The sequence below is a fragment of the Candoia aspera genome, chromosome 3, assembly GCF_035149785.1.
Source record: "Candoia aspera isolate rCanAsp1 chromosome 3, rCanAsp1.hap2, whole genome shotgun sequence".
NCBI classification, from domain to species: Eukaryota; Metazoa; Chordata; class Lepidosauria; order Squamata; family Boidae; genus Candoia; species Candoia aspera.
Window position 1 is genome coordinate 21,181,974 of NC_086155.1, and position 13,095 is coordinate 21,195,068.

The window sequence follows — 13,095 nt, forward strand, 5'->3', positions numbered from 1 at the left end:
CCCCCCGCTCCCCCAATTGTAAGAGAAAAACGCGCTGCCTCTTCCACAGCCCCCGAGCCAAGGCGGCGCTTTGCAACAGATGGTTCGAGGCATTCCCCCTCGGCGCGGTCCTGCCTTGCGCGCCGGCTGCTCGGTCGGGAGCTCCTCGCGCGGCGCACCGAGGGAGGGCGGGACCCAGGCCAAGCGGCAGCTGTGTGGTCCTGCAGGGCGCGCGCACCACTTCCCATTCCTTTGCACGGCTTGGCTGGCAGACCTGCTGCGACCGCCGCTTCAGGGTCGCAGCTCGCTCCCTGTTGCCGGGGCGAGCGCCCGCTCCGCCTCCGTCTCTGCCTGGGTCCGGTGAATTCGGCGAGCCGGGAGCGGTGCCGTCCGGGCCCTGCGCGCGCGTTGGGAAGAGACGCGCTTGCCTACAGGCAAAAGGCTGCCTGCGGTAAGTTCCTTGGCTGGTGCGAGAGGGGAAACCACCCGTCCCTTCCCTTTATCTCCCCCTTCCCGTTGCAGCTTTGGAAATTTGACCTTGTTTCTACACTTGAGGCACCCGCGGCAGGACGGATTCGCTGTGGGTGCCGGCGCTTTTCTTCCTCAGAAGCGCGGGGATGGGAGAAGGCGGACCTCGCTGCTGCTGCCGCCGCTTGGCCGACCCCGGCGGCGCTGGGTTTGTTTTCAGCGGGGCGGCTTCGAGAGACAAGCCTGCCGTTTAACTTTGCCTGGGGTCCTGTAGGTATCTCTTCTCCAGAAGTCCCGTAAGATCCCCTTGCTGGGGGCGGGTAAGGGATAGGATAGCAGCCTGAGTGTGTCTCCAGTGACTTTCTGCTGATGTTTGGAACAGAACAGCTTTCAGGGTATTTTGAACGGGGGAGACCTGGTAAAATGCGAGGGGGGGGGGCTTAGTGCATGCAGAATAATGAGTGCTTCTTTGGTCTTGAAGCTTCAATCCTATACCGCCCTGGTTAGAACTTGAGCAGCTGCATGAAATATGCTTCAGGTAGGCTCACTGAAAGATTTTGATGACAATTAAGAGAAGATGATGCTTCCCGTACCATTTGCAAAAGCCAAACGAACTGACAGTTGATGGGCTGCCGGGCTCCACCATATCTGACCACAAGGCAGTACGAGGCAGGCCACATGGCACAACAGCCCTGCCTCTAATACCATGCCTTCTCGGGCTCCCTATTTTAGACAATGATAGGGCCAGCCCCTGCACCACCTCTTTTATTCTGATATGCCATTCTTTGTTGTGAGCTTGCATGTGGGCTTTCTGTGTAGTAACAGGTGTGGATAATCAATCAAATCCCAGTTGACACTGCAGTTACTGAATGTTTGGCCGGAGTAAATTTCAGGGAGAGAGGAGTGACATTTAACCAGAAGAAACTGATTAATTTTGACCCAGGAATCTAATTTCATATCCCCCAAGGTTTCCTTAATGGATCTATCCATATAAAAGTGCCTTTTCAACCTGTGATGATTAAAGATTCTTTCATAGACCTACTTGAAAGCAACTACTGCTAATGACAAACTTTGAGTTGCAACTGGGATGAGTTTATTAAAATAAAACTGTCATGTTATTTCATCATGTCATGTACTTGGACTAAATGCGGAGTTCCCCAAATCAGTGCCTTCCAGATGCATTGTCTTCAAGTCTCATAATTCCTAGTCAGTGTGGCCAAGGGAGATAAACTTCAAGGCACCTGAGCAGCACCTCAGTGGGGAAAGCTAAAAGGTTCCTGCTGACTTGGTCTGTGCACCAGTTACACTCATGTTGCTTCCAAAGGATTCATCCAAATGATTCATTCAGCCAGCATTAACATTCATGTAGGTTTGCACATGAGTGTTACCACTGGTTGTCTGCATTATTAAGAGTAATGAAGCAGAAGGAGCCATACAAATAAAATGCTGAAGAAGGAGCTTTCCATTATCACCCCTTATATGATATATCTATTGAATTGATTCATTTCAGCTAACAATTATTGCCTGTACAGCAGATGCACAGATAATGGTCATAATGTTTTATTATACTATATAGAGTGCTATATAATAAAGGATTAATAGTAACTATTGTAATATTGATAAGTGAAAGTATGGAAGACAATCAAAGAGCCAAAACCCATACAAAGATGTTGGTTTCACCCTGACAATATAAATCTCGTAGGTGTAAAAATTAAAATCTCTATTTTGATCTCTTGAAAATCTTATTAGTGTATATTTGTGGATATGCAGGTATGCTAAGATAGTTGTGTCCAATGCTATCAATGTGAGAGAGGGTGAATTAAAGTTCACTTCAGCATTCATGGCATATAGTTGATAGTTTTTAAAATATAGTATTCCATCATTACAAGAAAACTGAACAACTCTTCCATTTTGAAGAGATAGGAAACTTGCTAAGAAGTTGTACTCTGCAGACAATTCTTGTACTGTATGCTTTGTTTGATGAAACACCATGGGCAAAGAACTATGAATTATACCTCCATTGGGTAACTTCTAAACTTACTCTCTGCAGCTGTTAGAATTAGCTGTTATATAAGGGATATGCCACTATAGGTTCCAGGTATAATCCTGAGAATAAGAATTGGAACCTTCATTTTAAGGAAAGCAAACCACTTAGCCTTGGAATTTGAAACAAAAATACAATAGGTTAGATCTCAATCACATCTCAGATGGGTATTATATTTCAAAGTAGTCACAATTGATATCACGTGTTTTAGCAAACATCCTGAGAATGTGCATAAATGTACCATATCCTTCCACATTGTGATGCCCTTTTAGATATTTTGAGCTATAAATCTTAACATTACTTGCATTTGGGTAATGCTGGAGGTTGCTTACGGGAACTGTGGTTCAAAACATCTGATGGAATTATGATCAGAAAGGCTGATAAGTATAGAAATTGATAATTTCAATATAGAAAATTGCCTGCCTTTCATTGTATAACTAAATAGTCCCATACATGCAACTTCATAAAAGCAGTGTATAAATAAGCCCATGAAATAGGTACAAGCAATTCAAATATTGGAATATTGAATGTATTGTGAAAGTTGTCACAAAATAGTAACTATGGTGGGCATAGCTGATCACAAATATCTGTTAAACAGACAGCAAGGTGAGGTTGCTCCTTGTCACTATTATACCCACCAGAGGTTTATTTATTTGATATTTATTCAATTAATATTCCATCTTTCTGCACAAATTAGCACTCAAGGTAACTGATATTTTTAAAGAAACGGATTATCAAAAACATAAAACGAATGCTTAAATCTGCTTTTAAAAGTGTAGTGAAGTAGATACATATTTACAAATTTTAAAAAAAATATTAAAAGAATGGAGGCAATGCAGAAGCCAGAAAATCAGAACTCTTACATTAAGGATATCTTCAAAAAGGCTTTTTCTGCAGACCTTAATAGCAAGAAAGGTAGTTCCTTAGATGGTCAGACCTTAAGCTTTAAGTCTTAAAGATACAAGTGCTAGCAGCTTACTTGTAAGCCAATAAGCAATTAGCAATGCAGAATTTCAGTATAACGTCTTATAACTCCAGTACCTTACACCTGTTAACAGTGTAGCTATATATTTTATACCAATTGCAAGTTCGAGATACTTTCCCAAGAATATGACCTGTACAGCATGTTGCAATAGTCAGATGGATGTTTATGGTAATGACTATGCTATTTCTTCCCTGGCACAGCTCTTTTAAGCACCAGCCCCAAGACACTGATAAAGTCTTAGACAGCTGGCCTCTTCTAGGAGTGCAATCTCAAATCCCTAGTCCTGTGAAGACACTCTGCTCTTGGGATGCCAGGAGTCTTATGTCATCTCTTTACATGATTTACATGTAAAGTACAGGCAAACTGGCAAGCAAGTTTAATTGCCACCCCTGACCCTCAGTCTATCTGGGCAGGTGGTCTTCTCCTCTTCCTCAGCTCACTGACACTTGCTGGTAATTCCGTGCTCCAGAATAGCTCTTTGCACATTTCTTGGGATTAAGCCCCAGCAAATAGGGGTGTGTGAAATTTAAATTGCAGGGAAGTGGAGGGAGATTATGTGTACTGGAATTCTGTCCTGAACTCAAGAAGAAATACCACATTTTGTTCCACATTGTTTTGAATCTTCCGGTACCTATGAATTGGCTATTTTTTTTAAAGAATCTCTCTAAGCCATCTATTTGGCTTTACACGTTGCAGTCCCTTGATTCTACTTGTGTTGGCTTACCTACTACCCTGTTTTTTATAGAATGAAAGGGGCAAAACAGATGCCGTAAGTGTAGCAGTGGCTATAGCGTAAGGTATCTATATCACCCCTAAAACACTGACATTTTCTTTTGTGAGGTGGGTGGCTGTGTTACATTCCTACCGAACAGGAAACCTCAGAAACAGGAAATGAAATAGTCCAGACGTTTAAGCCCTGCCTACTATGCTGATTGATCATAGATAATTCTAGCTCCAAAGTGTAGTGTAGACAACTTGACAAGAGTCTTGATAGTATATTGATAGCCATCCCTGCTGCAGAATTGGTACACTACATAACCCACCTTAGACATTGTTTTCTGGTTTAGAATTTAGGGCAGAATAATCATGTCCTAGATATTTCATATTCAATTTCTGATTTAGTATAGAGCAATCTTCTATGTTTTTGAGTGCCTGAGATGAAATCAGTAGTAGCTATTTGCATCAAGTAAAGTTGGCTTATTTGAATACAAACTAGGAGATTATGAGTATTGTAGTTTGTCTAATTTAACATGTTAAATTTCTAATTAGGTGTCCAGTCTCCTAACCTTTTCAAAGGTTGAAATACTTGTGCCTGGTAAAATTAAGCTAAGACTGAGATTGTAAACACAACCCTAAACAATGGTAAAGTTGTCTTCAAGACAAGCTTGACTCCTGGTGATTTCATGGACCCATTGGCAGCAATACAGGAGTAGTTTGCCATAGCTTTCTTCTAGGATATTTTTTATGATTTCCCAGTCTAACCTACAGTCTGGAATTTCTTGGGAACCTTCTATTTAATTATAGAACCCTAGGCTACAATAGAAAAGCAGGGTTCAACTCTGCTTCGCTTCTGAACCCAGACAAGGTCAGCATGCGCTGCCACCCACTAAGATACTGACTTCAATAATCAGGTACCTACACTCTCCAGTGGAAGTCCAGCCCTCTGAGCTGCAGTTACAGATTGTCACATAGTAGTGACATAAAGGAGAGTCTTCTCCATGTTGTCATCACCCCTGCAGACTGATCTCTGTTCTGCAGTACAGTTCCCAGTACTGATCTGTGCAATTCTCAAATCTTTATACTGTACCAATTGAAGCGAATATTCGTAGCTCAGGGTTGAACTGTGGAGTCCTTGGTGCTCTCTGAGCCTGGTTGTTTGCTTGCAGACATTTCATTGCCAGACTAGGCAACATCTTCAGTTCTTTATACTGTATTGGCTATTACTTTCTCTAATATTTCAATACAATATTTTTATTATTTTTATTAGGTTTGTAAGTCACTCCAGGATTACTTTTCTTGAGAAGCAGTATAGGAATTTGTTTTAAATAAATGTATTTCCACCCTTTAGTAGTACAAATCATAGAGAATAGAACAAATCTGCAACCTAAATCTGTAGCAAAAACCTTGAGCTGAGTCTATAATAAGAGGTTCTTTACTGGTAGTCCTTTCAGGGACAGATGAGATATTGACCAAAATATTTTTCTTAGTTGTTTTTGAAGTGTCAAATGGTAATGCATGCAAGTACATGCTTGTTTCTAATCATTGTTCTGTTCTGGTACAGCATGGAATTGATGGAGCCTTGGATGCATGCCTAAAAAGCCTTGCTGAGAGCAAGCAACAAGGTTCAGGATTGGTTTCAAGAGGGTACTTGGACAGTTAGAATTGAAGCAGGCACTCAAGTTCCAGGGGCAGCTTCAAGACAGTTGACAGGATTCTTTTGACATAAAAAGAGTGTCCTATAATCAGCAGCATTATAAAAATTGCTTTTTTTAATTGGTTCTGCCTATGTGATGGCAGTCTTTTAAATCCCATAACAGTGCCCTAGGGTGTACCCATGGTAAAGCTGTTCTCATTCTATTGCTGTCTTATCTACAGATCACTCAGATGATGAGCTAAACTGAAGCCTACCTGGTGTAGAGCTTACTCAACTAAGCCTCTTTTATCCCAGCGAAAAATAGAATTTTCAGGAAGCAGCTCTCTGGTTTGGAGCGTTGTATGACAAAACTACTTGCTTGCTCCCTTGCTTGAGGCCCTTCTCATGTCTCAAGTGTGGGTTTAAGGGCCCTTCATTCTAATGCTTCAGTAGGGTGGTTAGAATCTACCTCAGTTGTTGTGAGTAGCTGATCTTGCAATTTAGGTCTGCCACTAAATGTGCCATTGAATCTACTGAGCTTTATTTATTTTTATTTTATTTATTACTCAAATTTAATTACAAATTTATCTGGATTTTAGAGGTCTAAGCTTTCATGGTACTTTCTGACCTGCACCTAAGTTGTCCCCAACTCAAAGTCAGTGTGGCAGTAGCTGAAAAGACAGCATCATGCCAGTTCCAGGTATCACTAGGAATACATGGTACTGATTTAACATCCTTTATATTTTGGTATCAATCCTCAGAACCATAGGATGTCTTCAAGATTTTAATATTTAATATTAATAATGTTTAGGTGCTTTTATCATTTTATAGTGAAGTAGTTATCTCCCATCTTATTTAATACTTGATATCAATGCTATACTAAAAGACAGAGCATCATCATGACTTACGTGTCCAGTGGGTTTGCTGTCTCTCTTATACAGAAAATAAAAAGAATGGGAAACAGATCAGGACTTGCTAATGAATAGTTGAGAGGTGGAGAAAAGGGTCAAATTTCAGCATAGCAAGAAAAATGAATCCAAGGTGGTATGATGAAGGTTTTGTTAACTAACTTGATCCAAAGTAGAAAAAGTAGAAAGCAATTTGATCCATGAAGACAGTGAAACTGTACTGGGAGAATGAAATCCTATAGATAAAGTCTGCATCAACTACCTTGGAAAAGATGCTGAAGAGGGGATCCTTGCTGCTTTTTTGCAGCAGTTCCTCCTCCTGCTTGCAGTTATTGGGGTTCTCCCTTGTGAATACTGCACTGTCTTCTGTGCAAAGAGTGAAGATTTTTAAGATTAAATAATTATAGTTCACATATTTTAAATTTTTGGTAATCATTTCAAAGCCTGATATGCATGTAAAAACATATGCTGATGTTACAGTTACAGAGATGGATATTATGCATTACAGTACTGGGATATTTCAGCCTTTTGACCCAACTAAACTTGTATGAGCAAAATACTTTTGTTTCTCAATACTGTAGTTCAAGATTTGCAATGGTAATGTGTTCCTGTTCTTGAAGCAAGAATACACAAAATAATTATATGCTTTGAATGGCACCTAATAATATTTAGTAATTGGCATTGGACATGGAATCATTTAAAACTTGAGTAAGCAGACAGAGAAAATTTAATTTCATGTACCTCTGTGTTGTATATGAATAACTTCTAAAAATAAGGAATTCATTACTGAGAAAATTTAATGACAGTGTCGTATGCATGAGAACACGCAATACCACCCAAGTCAGTGTGCTAAAATCAGCAGCAAACACCCTGTTTATGATCACATTTGTGAGTTTGGTTCCCAAGTAAGGGCACAGTTGTCGTGGGGGTAGTATCCCAATTATGGAAATCTATCCTGGGGAAAATATAACTAGTCCTTACGCCGTTTAAACTGTATTGTTAAAATGAACTTTGCTTATTTGAAATGAAATTTAATTATTACTTCTTTATTACACAAATGTTTGCTTCCCAATTAAAAAACTCAAAATAGTTTGCTATTGCACAGCATAAACTTCAATAGTTCCAGCAGCCCATATCCACCAATACAATACAACTTTGTGAAGAACCAATAGGTTGGTGACCAGACATATTTCAGGGGGTATGCTATTCCGTAATGGGATTGCCACGGGGGAAAACTGCCTCCAGGCCCCACCCCTTAACCACATGTGGGATGGGGACCCTGAATATCTCTTCCCAGGATGAATGCATAGAATGGGCCAATTCTGGACAGATGAGAGGGTCCTGGAGGTAAATAGGTGGCAAGCCATGTAGGGCTGCATAAGTTAAAACCAACACTTTGAATTGGACCATGGAACCTCCTGACAACCAACCCAGCATAAACCAGTCTGTTGCATTTTGGACCAACTTGATATCCAAATAAGTTCATTGCAAGATGATTTTTTAAAAGTAGTTATTCCAGTTGTAGACCAGCATAAAACAAATAACGTGTCTCCAAAATAGGAGAAAATGTCACATTAATAAAATATACTAAAATTATTAACATAGGATTACAAACTATAAAATATACAATCAGGAAAAAACCTATAAAATTGCATCTATAGTCTAAATGCTATATATAATTAAGCTAGGTGACTATAGATAAATACATAAATACTAGAATCTATATAACATCATAACAATTTAAAACTATCCTGTCTGGTAATGAGCCTAATAGGATTGGATTGTGATTATTGCAACAATAATCCAACAAACTAGAAGCAAGATCATAACAAGATAAAACATAGTGTCACTGGAATGGTATATGTGTATATATTTTTAAAAAGCAACAGCCATTTCACACAATAAAACAAAAAAATAACAGGTACAGAGTCCAGGTTTCTCCTGTGTAAATTACCAGTAGGCAACTGCAGTTGGTGAGTTCCATTCAAAATTCAAACCTCAGTAGACCAAGCGAGTCCACTGCTAGAGACTCCTCTGAGTCTGCTGATTTGAAAGCTGATAAGGGGAACTAGTAGACTCACAGTCTGCAGTTCAAGAAGCAAAAGGCAGTCAGCTACCTATGAGTAATAGGTCTGACTCAGCACAGCTGAGTAAGGAGCCAGAGCCAGAGCCAGAGCCAGAGCCAGAGCTTGCGAGAGTGCCGAATCCTAAATCACACCACCAGTTAAAGAGGCTCCTTGAGGGAAATGGGCATTAACTCTAATTAAGTGCAGTCAGGAACTCTGGCTATTCAGAAGTGTGCTCCAGACCCCCTTCCCTTGTTGGACACATTCTTATTTCCAGACCTATGTTCCTTTAATGCCCTGCTTCAAATACTTTCTGCTCCTTGCCTTGCAATCAGACCTTCAACTTGACTTCCCCACCAGCTTTCATGGAACGTTCTGGTGCTCAATCTACAGAGTGTCTAACTATTTTCTCAGCATTCCTGCCTCTGAACTCTCCTAGCTTGCAGCAGTAGGTGTAATTACTCAGCAAGCAACTTCTCTTGCTTGTTTCTCCCTGACTAAATAGCCAGCCCTTATCCTTGCCTCAGGATTTACAACTTACCCAATAAAAACTCTCAAACTTGTAATTGCCATGCTTGCTGTTGACATCAGTCTAAGGCTTGCATTGGACATCTGCTTACTTTAGTTGCTGTTTGATTTAGAGTGTCCAGCCCCACCAAGCTGGAAATGACTCTTCCTGTTCATGGGAAATGTTGCACCATTCGTTAGGCAATATGGATTCAAACTTACTGAGCTGTTTAGTAGCTCCCAAACAATGCAGCATTTTCTAGCCTTCTCTCTTCCTCCAGCATTCCTGTTTCTTTGGCCTGGAATTTTATTTTTCTTTTAGCCAGGGAACAAAGATTTTGATCTCTCTCTTTCTCCCCTCCCCTCTTCTGTCTGTCTTCTTTTGCCTTGCCCTCAGCTGCTGGGAAGCTAGCCTGTAAGGAATGCCTAGACGTAACTTTACATGTGTCAAAATACGGGTTGGTGCTTCATTCCCAGATGATTTTTCAAGGTGTCCCAGTTACCTTGCTATACTTAGCCCCAGTCGCATCCAATTTAGAGTGAACATGAATTATTTTATCTGCAGATAATCTTACAAATGTGTTACAGCAACCTGCAGAAGAATCATTTCCCCACACCTTCCACAAAAGGATACAGGTAACCTTGAGCAGGTTTCCTGGTCAAGAATCTGCAGATACAGTAACAGCAGAGAAGTATTCATGCTTTACTGCTCTTATCGCTATGATATACTCCCAAACATCATCATACAACCATGTTCAGTCATATTTATGCTTCATTTTCCACCACTGTCTCTTGTGTTACTTCATTTCCTGGAACTCCAGAAGTCCCTCAGAAGCAATCTCATCCTTGTTGCCTTCACATTCCAGAGATTAACAAGGTGTGTGGCCCAACAGCCTGTCAGTTTGTTGGGAAAATATCCGAGTGCCCTCAGAAAGCCCAGAGGAAGTATATCATGGCAATAAGCTGTGATATTAGCTTATCACGGCAAATATCATGTACATGTGGAACAGACCTATCCTAACAGGTCCTCCACCCCTGCAAGTGACAAGCAGGCCAATGCATGGCAAAGAACTGATCACAATTTACTCCATTTTCATATCCTGCATTAGCTGTTCAAAATATGTATTGGGCCTGAGGCCACCTGGAATGAACCCATGGTTGTCATGGAGTCTATGAAATCCATCTGGATCCCACACCCGGAGTCTAATTTAAATCCTCCAGCACTAAAAGTCTGGGGGATTCCAGCAGCAGTCTGGCTGTGAGATCCAGCAGCTCAGTCAGTTGTGCTGCCGGCTGCAGGACATACCATACCCCAATAACAGCCTCACCTTTTTCTTCTGTTCCAGCTTCACATACAAGAATTCATATCCAGTTACTTAAGGAGCAGTGCAACTGATCGCTGCATCTAAGCACTAAAAAAATTGCTACTGTGCCCCTTACCCAACCTTGGCATTGTAGTTGCTAGAGCACCTAGAATCCAGGAGGGCAAATCTTGGCCAGCACTATATTCTTGTCCTCATTCAACAGTTTTCCATAACACAGGCCTAGTCTACATGCTTATCCATCACCAAATCTTGGAAGGATACTGTCTTGTACATGATTCTGGCATTGAACAACAGCAGACTGAGTCCAGGCTGACTTGTGACCTAGCCACCCAGTCCCTGGGAGGAAGGTGATTGGCTAGAACTGAGGATTGGCCTTAAATTGCTTCTCCTGTCACAGCCCACAGAACACCTATATTCTTCTGCCCATCACTGTAGATACTCAACCCCAACATCATCATCTCCCTGAGGGTTCCACAACCCCACCCCCACATTGTTCCAATTAGAGTTTTCTTCATCTCAACCCCCTAGCCAAACAACAAAGTGGAACAGTAGTCTGGAACACTATTCCTGTTGTTCCCGCTGTTACATGCACAATCCCACCACCAATCTCACAGAGCCTTCCCATCCCCCAGAGCCATACTCCCACTACATGCAGTCCTCCTCCACTCTCTGCCCTCACCCAGAGAGCTACCCCTTCCTTGCACCAGTGTTGTGGGAAAACCATGACAAAACGGGGGCAATAGTAGCCACAATCCCAACTGGTAGTACCTCTCATGTAACACCAGTCCTATCAACTGTCCACTTTGGCAGTCTTTCTGCTCTAGTCGCTACTTCCAATGGCTGACTCAAGCAGGACCTCTTCCTCACTGCTACCATTCACTGTTTTCTCACTGCTGCCAGTCCACCTTCTTTCCTTGCCTCCTACCTCTTCCTTCGACCCAGCCATCCAGTTTTTAGTAGCAGTGACTATACTGGCAGTTTCTCCCCTGCAGCTACAAATTGCAAACAATAACAATCTCTACCAACATTCCCTTCTCACCACACTCAGTGACAGCTTTCTCTCTGTTTCTCCTAAACACTCACTGCGGCTGCTGCTCCTGATCTCTCTCTTCTGTTCCCATTTCAGTCTTATCCAAACACATCCATTCCCTCTCTTCTCCAATCCACCTGATAGCTACCCAAAAATCATTACCCGTGCCCTACCCTATAGTGCTCACCACTACCACCAGACCTTGCTGGTTCAAGGGAGGAAAAACATGAACAAACAAAAAACACCAAGTAACAAATAACCCCCTGGTATGCTCAGTAGTAGACCTCGTTGGATATCATATTTATTAAAAACTTATTTGCATTATTATACGTTATGGTTTTCTATACATAACTTTATTGGTAACTGTTATACCTAATTTTCATTTATTTATGTATTTATTTTGTATACCGCTCTGGGCTTTTTTGGGTGGGAAAGAATGTTGTTATAGTTCCATTACATTTGGAAGACAATGACCTGGCCAACTGACTGGAAGAGATCCGTATTCATACCCATTCCAAAGAAAGGAGATCAAACAGAATGTGGAAATTATCGAACAATTTCATTTATTTCACATGCTAGCAAAATTTTGCTGAAAATAATTCAAAAACGTTTGCAGCCTTACATCGACAGAACTACCAGAAGTCCAAGAAAGGATGTGGTATGAGAGATAGCATTGCTGATGTCAGATGGATCTTGGCTGAATGTAAAGAATACCGGAAAGATGTTTACCTCTGTTTCATTGATTACGCAAAGGCGTTTGACTGTGTGGACCATAACAAGTTATGGTTAATATTATGAAGAATGGGAATTCCAGAGCATTTAATTGTACTCATGCGGAACCTGTACACAGATCAAGAGGCAGTTGTTAGAACAGAAAACGGTGATACTGAGTGGTTCAAAATTGGAAAAGGTGTGCAGCAAGGTTGTATACTTTCACCCTACTTATTCAATGTGTACGCTGAACAAATAATTCGAGAAGCAGGAATATACAAAGGAGAACGGGGTATCAGAATTGGTGGAAGACTCATTAACAACCTGCGATATGCAGATGATACAACTTTGCTTGCTGGAAGTGAAGAAGATGTGAAGTACTTGCTGATGAAGATCAAAGATTGTAGTCAGCGATATGGACTACACCTGAATGTGAAGAAGATGAAGTTACTCGCAAATGGACCAATCAACAATGTCACAATAAATGGAGAAGAAATTGAAGTCGTCAACAATTTCAGTCTACTCGGATCAGCGATCAATGCCAAGGGAAGTAGTAATCAAGAAATCAAACAACATATCATGCTGGGAAAATCTGCCATCCAAGAAGACCTATCTAAAGTTTTCAGAAGTAAAGATCTCAGTTTAAAAACAAAGGTGCATCTGACTCTGCCATGGTCTTCTCAATTGCCACGTATGCCTGTGAAAGTTGGACATCAAAA

The 13,095-nt window shown here is 41.2% G+C and overlaps 1 protein-coding gene across 1 annotated transcript in view; it reads left to right on the forward strand.

The window, feature by feature from the left end:
* Positions 1-224: 224 nt before the first annotated feature.
* Positions 225-13,095, forward strand: part of SULF2 (sulfatase 2) — a 328,818-nt gene continuing 315,947 nt past the window's right edge. The window contains exon 1 of the mRNA XM_063297104.1: positions 225-430. The gene's annotated coding sequence lies outside the window, so the exon portion shown is untranslated. The remainder of the gene's footprint in view (positions 431-13,095) is intronic.